This window comes from Micromys minutus (genome assembly GCF_963924665.1).
Source record: "Micromys minutus genome assembly, chromosome: 1".
Classification (NCBI taxonomy): Eukaryota; Metazoa; Chordata; class Mammalia; order Rodentia; family Muridae; genus Micromys; species Micromys minutus.
Window position 1 is genome coordinate 223586263 of NC_137969.1, and position 20286 is coordinate 223606548.

Genomic DNA, 20286 nt, shown 5'->3' on the forward strand with positions numbered 1-20286 from the left:
CTATGAGGGGGTGTTCCTTTGGGAGGAAATGTTTTGGAAAGCTGTCTGGTTGGAGCTATTGGAAGGTATGAAAAGATATGCTTTCTAGGGGGCTGGAAAGATAAGTGTTAAGAGTGTTTGATGCTCTTGAGGAGGACCTGGGTTCAGTTCCTAGCACTCAAATGGTGAATTATAATTGTCTGTAATCTGAATCTCAGGGAATCCAAAGGTCTGTGCCTCACTAAACACCAGGTAAGCAGGTAGTACACATACATAAATGTAAGCATACACTCATATATACAAAATAAAAATAAGTAAATCTGTAAAAAAAATACTATATATAAAGATCATTTCTTCAAAAAACTGATTAATGGTCTACAGCTGGAGGTGATTTTCTCTCCCACCCTTTGGCAATGTCTGTAAACATCTTTGTCACTTTTGGAAAAGGAGATGTGCCTGGAATCCAACAGATAGAAACTATTCTGTCAAACATACTACCATGCACAGAACAGTCCTCAGAACAAGAGTAAGCTAAGCTAAAATGTCAACATTTTCAAAGGGGGGCATTTTTTTTAAAGGAACTAGAGTACTTATTACATAATGTTTTATGCATTTTAAAAGGTAGAAATGTCAACACTCACTAACCTTTTGTGCGTGGCTAACAGTTTCTAGGAATTCTGAAGACGGTTTACTTTCGGTTCACACATTCTCACTTGTTTGTGTAGAAGGTGAATTAAGCAGACAGTTCAGTTACATATATTTGGAAGTTGTCCATCTGTACTCTAAATCCACTGACTGAGGAATGCTTGACAGAAAGAAAGAGGTCTTTAGTGGTATGTAGAAAAGTCCTGGTCTTGGCTCTGTCTTACTAAATACTAATAAACGGTTTTAAATACTTAAATGCCGATTAGATTTGAAGTTGATGATCCAGGATCCAAAAAGATGTTGAGCACCTGAACTGATGGTCTGCTTACTTCAGAGGACATAGTGCTCCCTGGGGACACCAACAACCCATAAGACAAAAAAGGTAGGTAAGAGCCTGGGTGTGTTGGGAATGGTGCTTAAAAACTACCGTGAGAGAAAATAAATACATGGTTAATTGCATATATGAAAGCACCAAAGGACAGTTGTCAACGACATGTGGCCCTCGAGAAAACTTAACAGGTTGAAGGAATGGATTTTGGTCCAGCAGAAGAGGGTTTCTGCATAGAACATCATAGAATATATTTCTGTCTGCTCAAAATCTAGTTCCTCGTGGGCACACTTTCACAGCACTTTCGGTGTCCACCCTTCCCAGATGGTGACATAGGTATGTCCTGACAGCATGGACTGCTATGTAACTCCCAATTCTCTCGGGAGAATTCTGTGACAACCGTGGCCCTTGACATCCTTCCTGGTTTTCAGAAACGAGCCGTCTGTAGGATCAGGGAATTGTGCAGGACTTTTTACACATCCAGTTGTCAGCGTCACGGTTGTTTTGAGTATTCGCATTTTTGACGTGCCTGACAGGACAACATGAATCTCTTCGAAGGGAATCGGATTTTCCTCAGGAGATGACTGTCATCTTAGTTCCCATCGAACCTTAAGGCTTCCCAGTCCGTCTCAGGGAAGCAGGGCGACCACACTGAGGCGGGGAGGTGGGCAGAGGCGGCGAGGCGACTCAGCGGTTGGAACGAGCGCTTCGCAGTTCGAGGCGCGCGAGTGCGCGCGGCCGAGCGCCCGGGGAAGGAGAGCGGACCAATCAGCGGGCCCTCTCCCCACGCGCGCTCAGGATTGGACGGTCCGTTCCAGCCTCTCTCCGGGCCGTGGGCGGGCCGCGCCGGGAACGGCCTGGGATAGGCGCGCCCGCTGCGCCGGAGTCCCAGGGGCGCGTGCGCGGTTCGCGTCAGCCGCGGGGGCTGGTCTCGCGCGGCCTCGAGGAGGAGTCGCTGGCGACGGCGGCGACGGAGGAGGCTGGCGGTGGGGAGGGGGCGGGGACTGAAGACTCGGAGGTTGCGGGGAACCGGGAGTTTCTGGATTCTTTATCCGGTGTTTTGAGGGCCGCGGGACGGAGGGCCGTCGTTTGGGCTGCGCTGAGGAGAGAGTAAGAGCGAGAGGATCGGCCGCCGCCCGGGCGCGGAGGTAAGAGGCGGACCCGCAGCGGCGGGGCTGTGGCGATCTTAATCAACAGGTTCCCGGGAGCGCGGCGGGGGAGGGGCGGCGGGGCTCGCACCCCCTCCCCGACCCGCGGCTCGGAGAGGGTCCCCTGGGGAACCGCAGGCTGAGCCGGGCCCCGCGGTGCCAGCCCAACCTTTGTCCCTTGGAGGAAACGCTCCGCTTGCGGGGTCAGTTGGTTCCCTGGGCCGGGGACGCACCTTGGCGCGGTGGCGGGCCGCCCCGCCGGACTTGCGGGGGGCCTCGGCAGAGAGTCGTTTCCTTGCAGGCCCGGAGTTTGCGGGTCCCGGGGACTCTCCCTCACCCCACCCCCGGCCGGATCGGGGAACCAGCCTGGGAAATACTTTCCCGTGGAAGACGGAATGCAGCCAGCGTTCCTGTGCCTGAGTCAGCTCCTGGTGTTCTGCTACTCATTGCGTTCTTCAGATAAACAGTTCCTGCTTCCTTGTGACCACTGCTAAAGAAAAGCCGACGTCTGTAGTGCTTTCTCAGAACTTAGATTGTCCGTTGAACTTTGAAGTCTGTAAATGCTTGTAAGCTACTTTGAATGAATGCCTCTTGGGACAATCTTTATTGTAAATTACGTAACTTACTAAGGATAGCTCTCGCCTTCTGTCCAGCCGATTGACACACAGTAATGTGTGTGGAATTTAGATTCGGTCGAAAAGTTTTCCATGACACTTTTCTCTAAAATGAATGCAGCACCTAGAAGGGTTTTATTTTTAGTTAGTGTGTTGTGTCTAATTTAGAGTTTCAAGAATTTAAATTCTGAAAGCTGGTGTAGCAAGAATTCTAAAGTTTTGATTTAACGGGCAAGATGGAAGGCATTTCAGGTTTTAATAAGGCACTGTCATGTTTTGATGATAGTATTCTAATTACCCTTTTTAATTAATGTCCAGAAATTAATAACTTGTTAAATTTTGCAACAGGAACAAATTATGTGATGTGCTGGTGCTTTTGAAGTATAGGTATTGGTGGAAACGAAAATTAACTATCTTTTCTTGAAGATGAGATGTTTTTATAGTATTTCTGTGGGCACGAGTTTTTGTTTTAAAGGTCATTCTAAACTGTTGTAGCAGGCTTACATTAAAATTTAAAGAGCTTCATAGGTAAAACAAAGATAAAAAGAGATTCATAATCTTTTTAAAAATGAGTAAATTTGCCACGAATGACTAAAAGTCACCACCTTGAGTTTGACAAATAATGGTGGACTCGGTGATAATGTTTTTTAGAATGTTAAAATAGATGAGACTTAATACAAACTCTAAGGATGATCCAAAGTGGTACCGTGGCTTAGCTATGCATGTCATATTCCGAATTGTAATTTTAAAAAGATTTTTTTTTATTTATATGTGCATGGGGGCGGGGTATTGACACATAAGTGCACGTGCCAGTGGAAGGCATTGAATTCCTGTAGAACTAGAGTTACAGGCGCTCAGGAACCCCCCCCCCCCACCATTGTGGGTGCTGGGAACATAACTTGGTCCACTGCAAGAGCAGTGTATACTCTTCACTGCTGAGTCGGCCCGTCCGCCCCCCCCCCTCGCCAGACCACTGTCTTTTGATCTGATTAAAAATCTCAGACTCAGTACCCAATACCCCACCTATGTAAGCCAAAAGCCAAATCTGCTTTCTGTCTTGTCCTAAGATCCTTCTGTTCTTTAAGATACTGTGTAAACCAGAATCCTGAGCCACTGTTTGGTGTTCTCTTCTGTTGAGGTTTCTCCTGCAGTGTGCACACGGCATGCATTAATAAACTTACATAATTGAGAATAACCTCATTGAAGTCCTTTGATGGATCATATATGTTAATCACAAACTACTTTCATATTAACATTTGCACTCAAACTGGACTCAAGTGAGCACTGTGGTCTTGCCAAATTAACACATATTTAACTGTCACAACAATCAGACTTTCAAAAAATTTACGATGACAATACTTAGCATGTTCTTGTAACTTTTCCACAGGTAAAATTCATGTTTTATTTTCATATGTTACAGTGATAATATGTTGGAAAGGTTTTGGGAAAAAATTGGTCTTACTTTTGTATCAGTATATATCCTATTTCTCTGATATTTTCCTGATTTCAGAAATATACATTTACTGAATTATAGGATCATTAAGTTGGAAGTAATCTTGTATATGTACAGAACATTTTCAGGTCTCAGGGACAAGTTAGGGTGTAGAAGTGTGATGAGTTGGAAGTAAATGCTTCATACTTGTCTTGGTATTCTACTTTTAGTGGTGTTCTCATTGTACATGTTTGCCCACCTCTCCCTAGCATCTTGCTTTGTATATAGCCCAAGCTGACCTACACCTGGTAGTGTAACCTAGACTGGCCCCAAACTCCTCACTCTCCTGCTTTAGACTCCTAAGTACTGGCATTGCAGGCATGTGCCACCACACCCAGCTCCTAACTGTTAAATATATCAGTAAGTTACTTTTTCCACATATACTAACTGCCAGTGTTGTATGCCCTGCCCCCTCACTTCTGTCTTTTTTCTTTTTTTAAATAACGACACAATTTATTCATTTTCTGAAGTTTTTTCTTTCTTTCTTTCTTTTTTAATACTTAAAACAGTGCTTAATGAATATCCTGTGTGTCTCTGAAAAATGTGTGTTTTCCCAAGATGTATACCACCTGCAAAGGGAACTGCTGACAGCGGGTTGATGTGCATTTTTAACTTGATTGGTTACAGCCAAATTATCCTTTAAGGGCAAATGATTTTTCCCCTACATTTACTCTATAGGTAGAAGTGTTTTCTTATCTTTGCCCATGATTAGTCAGGTTTAAATTTTTCTGACCATTTGGATGATAGGTTATGCATTTGTTTCCTTTTTAAAAAATATTAAAATTTTATATATTGACACAGTCAAGAAACAAAATAGTTACATGTACTGTCCTTTTTAAAAGTCAGCCTTCCCCAAACCTTTACCCCTAGCAACTAATGATTTCCCTCCTATAATTTCTCTTTAAGATATTTAATTTTAACTGTAACAGTATCACTTAAGTTTTTCTTGCCAGACATTTGAAGTTTTTACAGTTTATAAAATCCTCTGAGAAAGGTATACCTACTACACACATGTGGAACACAAGGACACTCGAACCTTTCCTCTTTGGGGAAGGAGTAGTTTGAGATGGGGAGTGTTGTTCAAGCCCAGCTATGTTTTGCTTGAGCTTGAGCTTGTCCCTCCTCATCAGGCTTGTGCACCATCTTGTACACCTGCCTTGTCAGCACCAACCTGGGCTCTTTAGTCCTCCACCTTCTTCATTGTTTCCTTGTATCCCTTTAAACTGTTTTCTTGAAGTCTTTTTCTTATTCAGGCCATGTCTTGCAGGTCTATGTAAACATGTGGAATACTCCAAGCATTTGCATACCATCCTTCTGGAGGTGCCATGTTAGTCTTCATCTTGCCAGTGTTAGCGTATGTGCAAGCACCACCTCTTCTTTCATTTAGCATGATATACTTTCGATTATCTATCCTGAGCAGATCCACAGTTTCTTCCAGTTTATTGCTGAACACGGTATTCTCTTGTATGTACCAGCATTTATGTGTCTATTCACCAGCTGAAGGGCATTTGTTTTTAGACTTTTTGTGATTATTTATAAAGTTGCCATAGATCCGTGTGAATAGGTTTTTTAGTGTGAGCAAAAGTGGAAGTCCTGGGTAACATGAGCAAATATGAACTGTATTTAAAAATGAAACAAAACAGCAGCAAAATTAAAGCAAAACCTATCTTCAGTAGGCAAAATAGTGGCCCTTGAAGATTCTAATGATTAGAACTTGTAAATATATTTGGTAACTTGTCAGTTTAATTAGGTTGTTAATCATCGTCTTAGAATATGGAGATTATTCAGGTGGGCCTAATTATCACAAGTCTTTAAATGGGAAGAGAGGAAGGGTGAAATCTGGAAAAAAAATGGATGCAATAGTAGAAACAACTTCTAGATGAGGAAAAAAAAAGCTGGTGTGTTTGAAGGTAGAAAAGAGGAAGCCCAAAGTAGAGAGGAATGTGTGCTTGACTTCCAAAGGTAGAAATGGTAGGAAATGGATTAGCCTTTGGCACCTGGGGGGTAGGGGGTTGGGTGTGGTCGAGGCTCTGATAACAATTTAATTTTAGCTCAGGGGACCTGTCAGGTTTATGGAATTAAAAATTCTTAAGTATGTTTTGCTTTAAAGGCTGTTGTATTTGTTGTACTCTGGAAACCTATTACACCTAGTACACTTGTAAGATTCTCTTCAAAGTAGCTGCTGAACCACTTTCAGATCCTGAGAGTTCTGTAGTTTTTACATGCTTATAATCAGTCTTTTTCATTTTAGCCATTCTAACAGGCATCTAATGGTATATCATTGTATTTTTGAAATTAGAGTTCTTTTAGCTTAATAGTGTTGAATAGTTTGATGTGCTTACATGCACTCTGTGAAATAACAAAATTCTTTGCCATTTTTATTTATCTATCTTTTATTTTTAAATTTATTTATTTCTAGACTGTGTTATTCTGTTTTCCAGTATGTCTTTGAAGTTTTGATCTTCCTGCCTCAGCCACCCCAGTAGATTGGACCTTTGCACGAACCAGCTTGCCAGACTTGTATTTTCTTATTGAATTTTGAGAGAATCAAGGTTGTCCTTTACTGCTGAGCTACACCCAGCCCAAGTTTTGATAGTTCTTCTTAGTGCTTTTTCTTTGATCAGATAAGTAATTTGCCAAGATTTTTCTCCTAACCTATTAACCTTTTCATCTTCATATCTGTCGTGAGGTGTTGACATTGTAAACTTTGATGAAGTCCAAATGAACAATTGTTTATTTTATGGATCTAATCTTAGATATTGTATCTGAAGAAATCTGCCTTCGCATGCTCATTGAGATCCTTCTTTACTTTTCTCCACAAGTTACATAATTTTATATTTCACACTTAGATTTGTGTTCCATTGCATTAATTTTAATATAAAATGAAAAATACAAGTAGTTACATTTATTTGTCTTGTTTTTTCATGACACTTGAAAGGACTACTAGAAATGCCCAGTGTTTTTGTTAAAACAACACAACGTTGCTCTGCTCTATGATTTTATTTATCTGTTTTTTAACTAATACATTGTCTTTATTATTGACTGTTAAACATGTCTTAGCAAACAGTAATGTGAATACTGAATTTTTTTCAAATTCACTTTGGTTATCTTAGTTCCATTGCTTTTCCATATAATACCTAGGTTTCCATATAATAATCAGGTTGTTGATAGCAACAGAAATACCACATTGGTATTTTGATTGGGATTGCTTTATCTGTAGATCAACCTGGACTCTTGGTAACATCATCTTGTGAATTTTTTTATCTGTATTTAATTTTACGATGCTAACCATTGATAACTGCTGTATCCAAGCTTGTGTCTAGTAGTTTATAGCACAGCCTTTCTCCTCATCAGTTTTGGTCTTTGATTTTGTTCATGACGGTTTTAAATTTTCAACATACAGATCCTGCATATTATTAGTTTTTTCCTAAGTATTTCAGTCTTTTTGTTCTATTATAAATGGCAATATGGTAATTAAAAATAATTTCTAATTTATGACTAAAATGCAGAAATTCAATTAAGTTGTATAAGTTGACTTTATATTTCGTTGGTTATTTTTGTGCATCTTTTGAGGCAGGATCTCATTGTATAGCCCAAACTTGTCTTGAACTCAAAACTTCTGTCTCAGTGTCTTAAGTCTTGAAGATTATAGGCATGAGTCATTGCACCCCACCCATCCCCCCTTTTTGACACAGGGTTTGTTATATGGACTGATCTTGAAATGCTGAGCTCCAATGATCTTTCTGCCTCAGTCTCCCAGGTAGCTGAGCCTATTAAGTATTTGGTGCCAAATATATGCCAAATACATATGTATTTGAATGTATTTGGCTCGCATATATGTCTGTGCACCAGGTGTGTACCTGTAAGGTCAGAAAAGAATAACAGATTCCCTGAAGCTGGAGTTGTGGACAGTTAGCCATTAAGTAGATGCTGGTAACCTGGCTCCTCAGCAAAAGCAGCACATGTAAATCTTAACTGCTGAGCCATCTCTCCAACCTGATCTTTTTTTCCTAGACCCATTTATTGCCTTTCTCCTCCTCCCAACACTGTAGTGGTTGATAAATTGTGATTTTCTAATTAAAGAGCTGTAATATAAGTAAAAATGTTTATTTTAGTTTGCTTTTCTTTTAATTTTTTTTTATTTCTCCTTTTTAAACTTTCACCGGCTAGGATTCCCAGTGATTTGGAATAGGATATATAAAAGGATATTCTGATGAAGTGAAATGGTTGTATTTTCACTTTTAAAATTTTGAACTAAATGAAACTTAGTATTTCCCAGGTTATTGAAGTAATTTTTCTTTTGTCATAAATGATTGTCAGATTTTATCGTATCTTTTCTGCATCTGTTGAAATGGTCGTGATTTCTTTTCCCTCATTTGTCTATAAGCACAATCCATACTAGTTTTTTCAGCATTGAATCAGACTAGTATGTTTTCAGGGTTATTTTAAACAAAATCATTTGGGGGTTTCTTTTTCAAACTAATGCATATTAACAATTTTAAACTGAAGGAGGTCAGCAGGGATGGGAGGTGATGTAACTCAGTTTTTTTTATTGCTAAGAAAGGAAAGACTTGATAAATTATAAAATTAGCAGAATTAAGATTTCTTTAACAATTATGTGTGTTTTGCATGTCAAAATTCCTTTATACACGTGTGTTCATGCTTATGTCTATCTTTGTTGTTCTGAAGTACCTGTCCACCTTGTTTTTTTTTTTTGAGATTGTATCTCTTAGTGGCCTGGGGCACAATGATTAAGGTAGCCTGACTGGCAACTGAGCCCCAGGGATCTTGTCTTTATCTTCAAAGTGAGAGCCACTACATCTAGGTGTTTCTGTCTGGGTTCTGGGAATTGAATTCAAGTCCTCATGCTTGCACAGCAAGTGCTTTATCAATTAAGCCATCCTCTCAGTCCTGGGCTTAAATTTGTTGATTCATAATGGACTTTGTAGACTAAAGGACTCTTTAAAATTACAAAGTGATCAAAGAAAATGTTATGTGTATCATTGTAATCACATTCTTCACACAGTTTATGTTGACATGTTAAAATAGCTTTAGAAAATGAGTTATGGGTTTTGTTAATTGCTTGTTTTATTTGTTTTTTTTTACCGGAGAGGGGAGGAGGGAGTAAGTGTTGATACAGGGTTTCTCTGTGTAGCTCTGGCTGTCCTGTAACTCACTCTGTAGACCAGGTTAGCTTATTTGATTCTTTTTCTCAATACAGATGTTGATAGAAACTTAATTTCTATTAAAATTCATATTTCCCAATGGGAAAAAATTGAGCTGGCATACTCATCCCAGGAGATAATCTTCAGTAGTGAAAAGAAGCAGATTAATGTGTGGTATAACCTGGATTAATCTCCAGATCCTGCTTAGTGGTGGATCTCAAGTTACTGTGTGGTTCCACTTACATAACCTACCTGAACTGACAGAATTAAGAATGGATGAACCGGCCAGGCAGTGTGGCATACAACTTTAATCCCAGCATTCGGGAGGCAGAGGCAGGAGGATCTCTGTAAGTTTGAGCCCAGCCTGGTTTACAGAGCAAATTCTAGGATAGCTGTGGCCACAAAGAGAAACCTTGCTTCAAAAAACCAAAAATAAATAGAGAAAAGAATGAATGGACAGATTAGTTGTTCGGGGTTACAAGCATCCTGTGGAATAGGTGTGATCCTTAAAAGGCTATGCCAAGGATCTTGATTAAATTATCGGTCATAACCAACACTATGAGCATGTGGTTGTGATATTGTACTGTAGTAGAAAAGGCTAGCAAAGATTAGGAGCCCTATATTTTCTTACAACTTCATATGAATTTCAAAGTAAAAGTTCTAATTTAGGAGGAAAAATAAAAACAAAGTTAAAAGGTCTAACAATTTATTTCTTGAAGTTATAGAACCCAGGGGAATGCCTTGAAATAAATTGTATTCCCTATAAAGGATGAAGCTATCTAAATAAAAATTTAATAAAGAAATAAATTCAGTTTGCACATTTGAAGATTTCTGCAGGCCCCAAAGAACTTGCTATAGGTATTGAGTTCTCTTGTTAGGGTGCAAAGGTAGTTGCCCAGATGAACATGACTGTTACAATAGAACTTTATGGTACATGCATCACTTAAGGACAGGGATGTATTCTGAGGAATGTAGTGGTAATGAGGTACTCTCTCCCAGGTTATATTGTTGTCCTAAATACAAAGTTGCCTCCGGCAGTTTCTTCATTAGCATTACTTAGGCATTAGTCTGAGAACCAGCAGAGCTCACTTATACAAAAAGGTAGTGATGATATAAACCAGCCAGTGTTTGTCTTGATTTCCCTGCCCTTACCATAGATTAGTGAATTATTCATAAGAGAAGGTAAGCTGGAACAAAATTATAATTATGTCTCCATATACTGTGACACAAAGGAACTGAATTTTATGTGAGTAGGTTTGAGGAAAAGCTGCTGAAGTCAAATGTGTAATGCCAGAACATGGGAAGTTGAGGCAGGAGAATTGCCTTTGAGGCCAGCCTAGGCCACATAGTACCTTCTGGGTCAGCCTGAGATACAGAGTGAACCTTGTCTCAACACCCCCCCCCCATACACACACACAGGAAGGGGTTTACCAGGGGGAACATACAAAAGCATATGGGGACCAAATGCTCAGTTGAAGAATTAAAAGAAAACTGGTATAATTACAATGCAGAGAAAATTTGAGAAGTATTGGTCTGAAAATCTTAATTCAGTCTGTTGATAAGAAATGTGGAACTGTTCATTTAAGACAGTGAATTTTACATGTATAATGAATATATTTTAAATAGGAGTAGTCCCTAAAATAGTGATTAGAAGTATAGTATAAAACATTCCAGTAATACAAATTGTTACAATATGCATTATATATATGAATGAGTGACAGGCTCTCATAGTATTCTCTAGGCTAGCCTCAAACTCAATATCTTCCTACTTCAGCCTCATGAATACTGGGATTCAAGATATGTATGTATAACTGTTTCCAGCTGGTGAGTTTTTATTTTGAACAGAGACAAAATGATTTAATTCAGAGTTTTAATTTACTGTGAAAAAAACTTAGGGACTTTAAAGAAACAAAATCTATTCTACTTTATATCAAAATATCTTAGAAGTCACATTCATTCATGGGTTGGTCAGAGTAGATTGCTTGCTTGCTAGTGAGTACCTTTAAAAGTAAAGTAAAATATTAAATAAGTGCTAGGTTGTTAGATTTTGAGCTTAATACTTTCTTGAAATGTGGGTGAATGGAAAAATCTGCATCCTCATTAAATATATTTTGAGTTGTGGAAAGTTTTATTCTATCAGACTACAGATGACAGCTTAGTTGTGCAGATTAAGATTTCAGTAACTTATAATTGAGCTGTTTAATTTGACAAATTTTAAATTTTGAGTTTATGAAACATTTAGCATAGGAATTCTAACATTTGGCCTTTTGTTTTAAGTTTATAGTTTCTTTTTTTAGTTAATAGTTGCTCAAAAACCCTAAACATAAAGGCTTTGAGGCCTCTTAGGTTGTCTTCTGATCTCTTAAGACAGGGGAAGATTACTTTCTTTAAATATTTTAAGCTTCATGGGCGTTTTGCCTCTGCTGTAGGTATTCATTTCTGCTGTTAGAGTGCAAAGGTAGTTATCCAAACAACCATGACCATGCTCCAATAAAACTTTATGGTTCGTGCATCACTTACTGACACGTGTATGTTCTGAGAAATGTGGTATATTTCATTCTTAATTTTTTCATGCGAACATCACAAAATGTGCTTACACAAACTTAGATGGTGTGAGTCAGTTACTCTAAGACCTCTGAATACAGTATTACTGCCAGTAAGCCTTTTTTAAATAAGTAGGCACAGACTTTAAAATAATGATTAGAAGTATAGTATAAATAATAAAAGTAATACAGCAGTATAATTTGTTGTCACTATCAAGTATACATGCTACACATATTGTACATATTGTACTTTATATGCAGAAGGTTTTGTTTACATCAACATCAGCAAAATGTGATCCTATATATTCTTTTGGGATCAGTGTCTTAATGTAGTCTGCCTTGACTCAAAAATCTTTATGCTGTATTATTGTACCTGTCTTTAATGTGTGTGTGTGTGTGTGTGTGTGTGTGTGTGTGTGTGTGTGTGTGTGTGTGTGTGTGCTTGATTTGACCTTTGGGTTTTGCCTAGACACCTCTTAAGTCAGACACCCCCCCCATCATTGTAAGAAATAAGAGCTTTAGAAGAAACATTTAGTTTAAATTTAATAGGTATTTAACTTTATTAGAATTTTAATGGATTTGGGGGATGTTTAGTAATGTGTATATACGTAGCACATGCTGTGGTGTCATGCATGTTTCCATGGGGTAAGTATGCAGATCTATGGATAACTTTCAGAAGTTTTTATCTTTTTAACATGTTGATTCCATTTGTGTTAGGCCTGGTATTTTCCTGGTTAGCTCTTGGAAGTTAAAAAAATTGTTTTGTTTGTTTGTTTTTGATTATGTATAGATCCGTGGGTGTGTGCATTAATAAATAAAGTACTCATAAATCGGAACTGGGGCAGAAGAGAATGCTTGATATCCTGGTGCTGGAGTTCCAGGCACTGAGCTGCCTGGCATGGGTTCTTAGAACTAGTAGGTCTTCTGCAGGAGCAGGACATGCTTCTAACCTCGGAAACACTTCTCCAGCTCACCTTTGCCATTTGGAGGGAATTTTGGATATTTAAGTACTATTTGCCTAGCATAAAGAGATTGTCCTATATTTTCTTATACAATATTCATGGTTTTATATTTTAGAGTTAAGTTTGTGATCCATATTGGATAAAATGATGTAAAGTGTGAGATTTCATATCCATTTTGTTGAGAAGATTTTTTTTCTTCTGCATTTATTTTTTCCTTGTCTCTTATCCAGAAACCATTGCATAATCTATGAGCATCTGTGAGTTCTTGCTTTCTGCTGGTATGTCTATTCTTTTGTTAGTACTGCATAGTGCTGGCTACTCGGGCAGCTTCCATTAGGTTTTTCAGCTTTACTCCTTATAAAGACTGTTATTGCTGATATATCTATATATTTTGAACTAAGCTTGTTGACTTCTCTAGTTATTTATGCACATTTTGAAACGAATTATGAAAAACCTGAATATTTAAAACTTGAATATTCAATAGAGTTAAATCCTCAAAGGATTATAGAAGCAGAATGACTCTTGATGTCACTTGGTTTGATGCTTGCCAAGCATTCATGAGGGCCCTGGGTCAATTAATACCTGGTCTCACCAAACATGAGTAAATAAGTAAGATTCCCTTTGTTTACTCTTAATTCCCCCAAGAAACTGTCTATACTGCTGCCATTAGCACATTCTTAATATTTTAGTCTATAACAGTGTTCAATAATTTATGTGTACCATGTGCATGCAGGCCAGAGTCATCAGATCCTTGAAGCTGGAACTACAAATGGTTATGAGCCACCATGTGGGTGCTGGAAACTGAACTTAGGTTACCTACAAGATCAACAAGTGCTCTTCACTGCTGAGCTATCTTTCCAGCCCTCCTTATAACAAATTTGTAAGCTGAAGGTTGAAACTATTATTTTCTGTTTATTTAACTGTGTCCTGAAATATCAAACACAAAATATTTCCTGAGTAATAACCCTAAAATAAAAAACATTTACTAAACAGCTCATTAGTTTTAATATTAGAAATAAGTTTGGGGCTTGATATATAGTAAGTAGAGTATTTAGCTAGTGTGTACAAAGTGCTAGGTTTGATTCCCAGCAGTACATAAACTGAATGTGGTGTATCACACCTGTAATTCATGCAATCAAAATTAGAAACAAGATATTCAGAAGTTCAGGGTCATGTTCAGATGCATATTTGAGGCCAGCCGGGGACACACAGTACTCTATCTGAAAAACGAAACAAAATGTAGTGAGTTTTGTGAATCTGGTGATTCTTTTATCTCCTCCTCTGAAACATAAGCATACTGGAGTATCAAGGAGATTCATAGGTGTTAGATCATGAGACTTACTTATCTAAGAACAATACCTGTGACTTTTAAATATTTTTGAAAATGATTAACTTTAAAAGAATTAATATATGCTTAACAGGCAAAGGAAAGTTAGTAGGTTTTGGGAGACTTAAAATAACCATCTTTTTTGAAAAAAATTTAATTTTTTATGTGTATGGGTGTTTTCCCTGCATGTATGTCTGTGCACTTGTGTTCTGGAGGTCAGAAGAAGGTATTGGATGCCCTGGAACTGTAGATATTATGAACCACCATGTGGGTGCTGGGTATTAAACCTGAATCCTCTGGATGATCAGCCAGTGCTTTTAGCCACTGAGGTATCTCTCCAGTCCTCATAATAATTATCTCTTTTTCTCTCTCTTTTTTTACTTTATTCTTTCTTATTGTTTTAGAACAATATAATATATACTATAACTAAATCACATTGCCTTTTGCTTTTCCCTCTTAATTCAAGGGGTATCCTTTGTTTCATCTCTTAATAGGTTAAGCTGTGTGCTGTTGCCTTTGTTTCTATTCCTTAAGTATTACAGACCACCTTTCCAAGTTTTTATTGGTATTCTCTCTTTGGAAAATGAGGAAATTAAGATTCAAATTAATTTATTCAAAATCATATTGCAAGTGATAGTAAAGATTGGAATTCATTTTAACCTCAAACCCTGGTGTTTCTTTGTAGTGTAGCCTACTTAAGACATACTTAACATTGTCTTTTTGATAAGATAACAATCATTTTGAAGAAAGCCACATTCATCTTATTTGGTATTTAAAATATACTTGAATAAGAGCGAAGAATCTTGAGCAGATTGCTAATTAAGTTTGATTTGGGTAGAAACCGTGTCTTTTTATCTGAGTATCTTAGTGTGCTTAGTATGGCTGTGATGTAACGAGAAATTGTGTTCTGTCTTTGTTCTCTGTTCTTGACGTAGAACATTTAAATCCCTTGGAATTTCCTTAGTGATAAGAGTGTCTTCTGTTGCAATGACACATTTCTTGCCTGGACTCTTAAATAGCTTCAGGTTGGGACTGGTCACCAGAAAGATCAAGGCATGATTAGAGATTAATTCTGTACCTCTGAGGAGTTAAGATGAAGTAGAGTTACCTACCAGTAGCCAGTGGTTAAATTAATCTCATGCTTACATTAATAATACTCTAAATTATAGCGTTCAGAATCTTCTGGGTTGGTATGTGTAGGAGAGTGGTATGCCTGGAGAAGATACAGGAACCATACTGTATTCTTACCCTCACGCTTTCCCCTATGTATCTCTCCCATTTGAATTTGCATTCTTTTATGTAAACCAGAGATTCTATGCAAAATGCCTTCTTTAGTTCCTTAGCCATTTGACATATTCATGAGCATGAAGAAGGGATCATGTGAACCAATGGTTAATAAATAGCTGCATGATCAGAATTACAGGAGGCTTAGGGACATACGGCTGATGTCTGAAGTGGAGGCAATTTTGAGATCTGTACCATACCTTGAGCAAATGAGAATTGTAAGATTTCTAGTTGTTATCTGAAGAATTGTAGTCTCCAGGAATGAGCAACAGACCATTTGATGTTGGGTATTTAGTGGGGCTGCATAGATGGCCTGGTAGTGAAGAGTATTTGCATCTCTTGCAAAGGACCCAAGTTCAGTTCCCAGGACAAATGTGGTGACTCATAACCATCTGTAACTCCCAGGAAATTTAAGTCTCTTCCCAATCTCCATGGGTACCAGGCACACATGTGGTCTGTGTATATACATGCAGGAAAAATATTCATACACATAAAATAAAATCTAAAAGAAATTTAAAAGAAGTATATTGTGAAAAACAGTTCAGGATAGAAGATACTATATGCTTAATCCCATTTTTATTATTTGCTTAAATTTTAACTGACTTAATATTGAAATCTTTTTAATCCTATAAACTGTAGAAATTGGTTTTTGTTGTTTTTGTTTTGTGTGTGTATGTGTTTAGGGTTTCTCTGTGTAGCCCTGGCTGTCCTGGAACTCCCTTTGTAGACCAGGCTGACCTCAAACTCAGAGATCTACCTGCCTTTGCCTCCAGAGTGCTGAAATTAAAGGCATGTGCCACCACTGCCCAACAAGATTTTGAAATTTAAGGCACTTCTGTTCATTCTTTTTCTTAAATCTCTGTGTATTTGTGGGTCCATGTGTGTAGAGGCCAGACAGTTTCAGGTATTGTTCCCTAGGAGTTGTCCGTCTTACTGCTTGAGACAATATCTTTTGCTGGCCTGCCCTGACCAGTTAGGCTAGGCTGTCTCTAGCAAGCCCACAAATCTGCCTGTCTCTGTCTCTCCATCATTGGTATTACAAGTGTGAACTTACAGTTCTTGCTTTTCACATGGGTTCTGGGGATCAAATTCAGGTTTTTATGCTTGCATAAAATGTAATAGGCTATCTCCCTAGTGACAATTATGTTTATTTTAGGTTGGCCAAAAATTTCAAGTGGGAGTATCACATGTTCTGAATTAATTTTATCAACATCAGTATAAACTCATGGTGGTTAACTCATAAGTTTTATTTTGAAAGTTAGAAAGATGGTGTATCAAGAATAAGAGACAAAGTTTTGGGCATATATTGGGCTCTCCATAAAGGTTAAAAAAAGTGGGAGATAGACTATGAGTTAGATTTGGTATAGTGAAGGATGATAGGATGAGTTGTATTTAGATTTTTTAAAAAAGATTTATTTTATTTATGAGTACACTTCCTAATATTTCTTCAGTATAGCAAACAAACATTGTCAATAATTCTGGAAACTCAATGACATTAATGTGAAAAGCTGGATTAAAATTCAGGTGTTACTAAAAAATATTTTCAGACAAATAAGCCAATCTAGGTAGCAAAGTAGCAAGTTTTAAATGTAAAATATTTTTTACATTGTTTAGTTATTTATTTATATGATTATGCCATAGCTGTCTTCAGACACACCAGAAGAGGGTATCGGATCCCATTACAGGTGGTTGTGAGCCGTCATGTGGTTGCTGGGAATTGAACTTAGGACCTCTGGAAGAGCAGCCGGTGCTCTTAATCACTGAGCCATCTCTCCAGCCCCCTAGATATAATATATTTTTAAGATTATTATTGTTGTTGAGTTTTCATTTAGATTGGTTTGGGTGGTGGTATGGAACAGTCTTCTTGTATATCTTCAACGGGCTCCTAGTTTACTATGCATTTATTTCCTGCCGGCCTCAAACTTGTGGTTCTACTGAGTCAGCTTCCTGTCTGCCATTATATTTAGATATATTTTAAATAGATTAGATAATTATAAATAAATTTGTTTTAGTAACTTTATAGGGGTATTTGAATAGGTTGTCATAGTCGAAGTTTCAATGATGAGATAATTGTACATCAAGGTCAAGTATTTTTTTTTCTCTGCAGTAGTAGTGAAAGTTAGAAGGGGAAAATAGTTTGTTGCTCTCCCTTAAACAGTTCACTTATGTCATAAATTCAAGTTCTATACAGCTTTTCTGTTTTACTCTCAAACATTATTTTGAGTTTCTCACTAGATTACATTTACTATGTACCCTCCCCCCCCATGCTAGGGATTGTGCATGCTAGGTAAACTCTTTAGCAATAAGCTATTGTGTACTGCCTCCCCCAGCTCTGCCTCTTTATGTATTTACTTATTTGTGGGGAGGGACCAACTTGCCTCTGCCTCCTGAGTGTTGGGATTCAAGGTGGTACAGCAGTTAACAATTTACATTGTACTGAGTTTTTGTTCTTATTTGCTTTCGATGATAGACTTTAGGTTTTTTAAGTATAAGGGTATAAAAGTAAAGGATAGCCATAAGTTAATGTGTAAGTTGCAGAATGAGTTCCAGGTTGTCTTAGCTGGCCACCTAAGACTGTCTCAAAACAACAGCAACAGCCAAACACAAAGGACAAGAATTCTGCTTTAGTAATCTCTTTTGTCACTGTTTTGTACCAAGTGAGTACTTAACATTCTTGAATAAAAGTGTCAACAATTCCTTTTAACTATAGGATTAGCAGTATAGTAATCTTATGTATTGATCTGCTAAAAATGTTACTTAAACTAGACTTAAGTTCTTTCCTCTAAGACCTGGCAAACTAGAACATTGTTTGTATTCTTGATAATACTGTGGTGCCAAAAGTTTATTGTATTCTTGTTTGGTGACATGTCTTCACCATCTTCTTGTAAAAATTCTTTTCCTGTTTTGGTGACACATCCTCATTTTATAGTCCTGAATATACTGTTACAATTTCCCCAATCTGACGTCACAAATTGGTCTTGCTGTGTCTTTATTAGTTTTCATTTTGGCTAAAATTCTTGTCCTAGTAACTCTAAACTGGTTATCTGGTATTTTTTCACTGACAAAGCAATTCCCCTTCTCCCAGTATTTTTAATACCAGCCAGCCATCTAGATAGAGGTAATCATCTACTAATTTGCTGACCTTTGAAATGTTTTCGCTCTAGTAGGATGTAAATCATTCAGTGTTAGAAGTTGAAATATCTTGTAATGAAGTTTTAGAGATGTACAATTTTGTGTAGCATGTGTTAAGGAAAATGATTGGAGGTAATGGAGAGACTTCATAGTGAATACATTCAAAACAAAGCAATGGCCATGTGAGTTTAATAACTAGAATTCCTTGAGTATTATTATTTTGTATGTATAGTGTGTGTGTGTGTGTGTGTGTGCGCACACGGGTGGGTGTGTACTGTGGTATGCATGCGTAGGTCAAAGGACAACTTAGTTTTCTCTCTGCACTGTAGGTTCAGGGATCACATTCAAGTGATCATCATGCTTGCATGGCAAGTGCTTGTGCCTGTTGGGCTGTTACTGAGTCATTAAGATGATAATAGAATACTATGAGAAGTTATAAACCTGACCTTTTTCCAGTTCAGAGAATCAGATCCAAAGCTTCATACATAGGAAATTGCTACCCCTAAGCCACATCCGTCCCCAACCTGATATATTTTAAAATGTCGGTGTCCCTCTTAAAATTTAAAACTTCTATGCTTGTTTTTTAAAGTTAGTTACAAAGACAACAGGTTTACTTCCCAGTACCCAGTGACTCAGCTGTTTGTAATTCAAATTCCAAGTGACTCAATGTTCTTTTAAAGCACCAATCACACACGTGTATTCATGCAGCCCAAATGTTCATTCACATAAAGATAAATCTTCAAAAAAAGTTGTGTATATTTTCTGTTTTTATTAATAACTTTATAAATTGTTTTTGTGCATTTGCAGAAGTGGGTGGTACACAAATACTGTTTAGAAACTTGCTTTTTTTTCACATGCCTTTGTATTAGATTACTTCATATAGCTAGAGCATCATATTAAAATATCAAAATAAAACAAAAGTAAAGATCTGGAAGTGTAGCTCAGTAGTAGAGTCACCCAGGAAGGGAAGCAGAAAGAAAATTAACAGTCTGTCTTACAGAGTATATCCATCTCAATATGTAGTAAATATAAAAATAATATAGTTTAACTCTTCAAAGTAACAAGTCTTTGACATCCAGACTGTATTTTATACTGATAGTATATTTACAATTAGAATAATTTTAATTAGAAGCATTCATGAACTATATAACAATATTTTGGTTAGCAGGAGACCATATATTGGCCTCATAAGGTTATAATGAGGCTGAAAATCTGATGTTATTCAGTGATACTGTAACAAAGCACAACTTATTCTGTGTTCCTGGTGATGCTGGTTTAAACAAACCTGCAACAGTCCTAGCTATATAAAAATGTATAACAGTTCATAAATGAGGAAAAAATGACTGCTAGTGGTTTATGTATTTGCTATGCTATAATGTACTTTAATGTATTTTTTTTTCAAAAACACATTTACAATAAAATAGTACAGTCCTTCAGCACCACCATTAGCCTTAGGCATTGTATCATTACCCTTTGCTTTGATTGAATCAAATGTCCACATTGAATTGGCTTATGCTAAGTTCCTGCATATGTTCTCTGATGTTTATAATAATCTGTCTAATGGTGCACTTTTTAGAACCTATCTCTCTTATAAGGTGAGGCATCCTATGGTAAACGTGCATTTAAGTTGTATTAAATTCATAGTATAAAAAGTAGAATAATATACC

At 37.5% G+C, this 20286-nt stretch overlaps 1 protein-coding gene across 4 annotated transcripts in view; it reads left to right on the plus strand.

Moving 5' to 3' along the window:
- The first annotated feature begins 1969 nt into the window (after positions 1-1969).
- Positions 1970-20286, plus strand: part of PALS1 (protein associated with LIN7 1, MAGUK p55 family member) — a 100903-nt gene continuing 82586 nt past the window's right edge. For all 4 annotated transcript variants that reach the window (XR_013974866.1, XM_080909426.1, XM_080909427.1 and 1 more), the window contains exon 1: positions 1970-2100. The gene's annotated coding sequence lies outside the window, so the exon portion shown is untranslated. The remainder of the gene's footprint in view (positions 2101-20286) is intronic.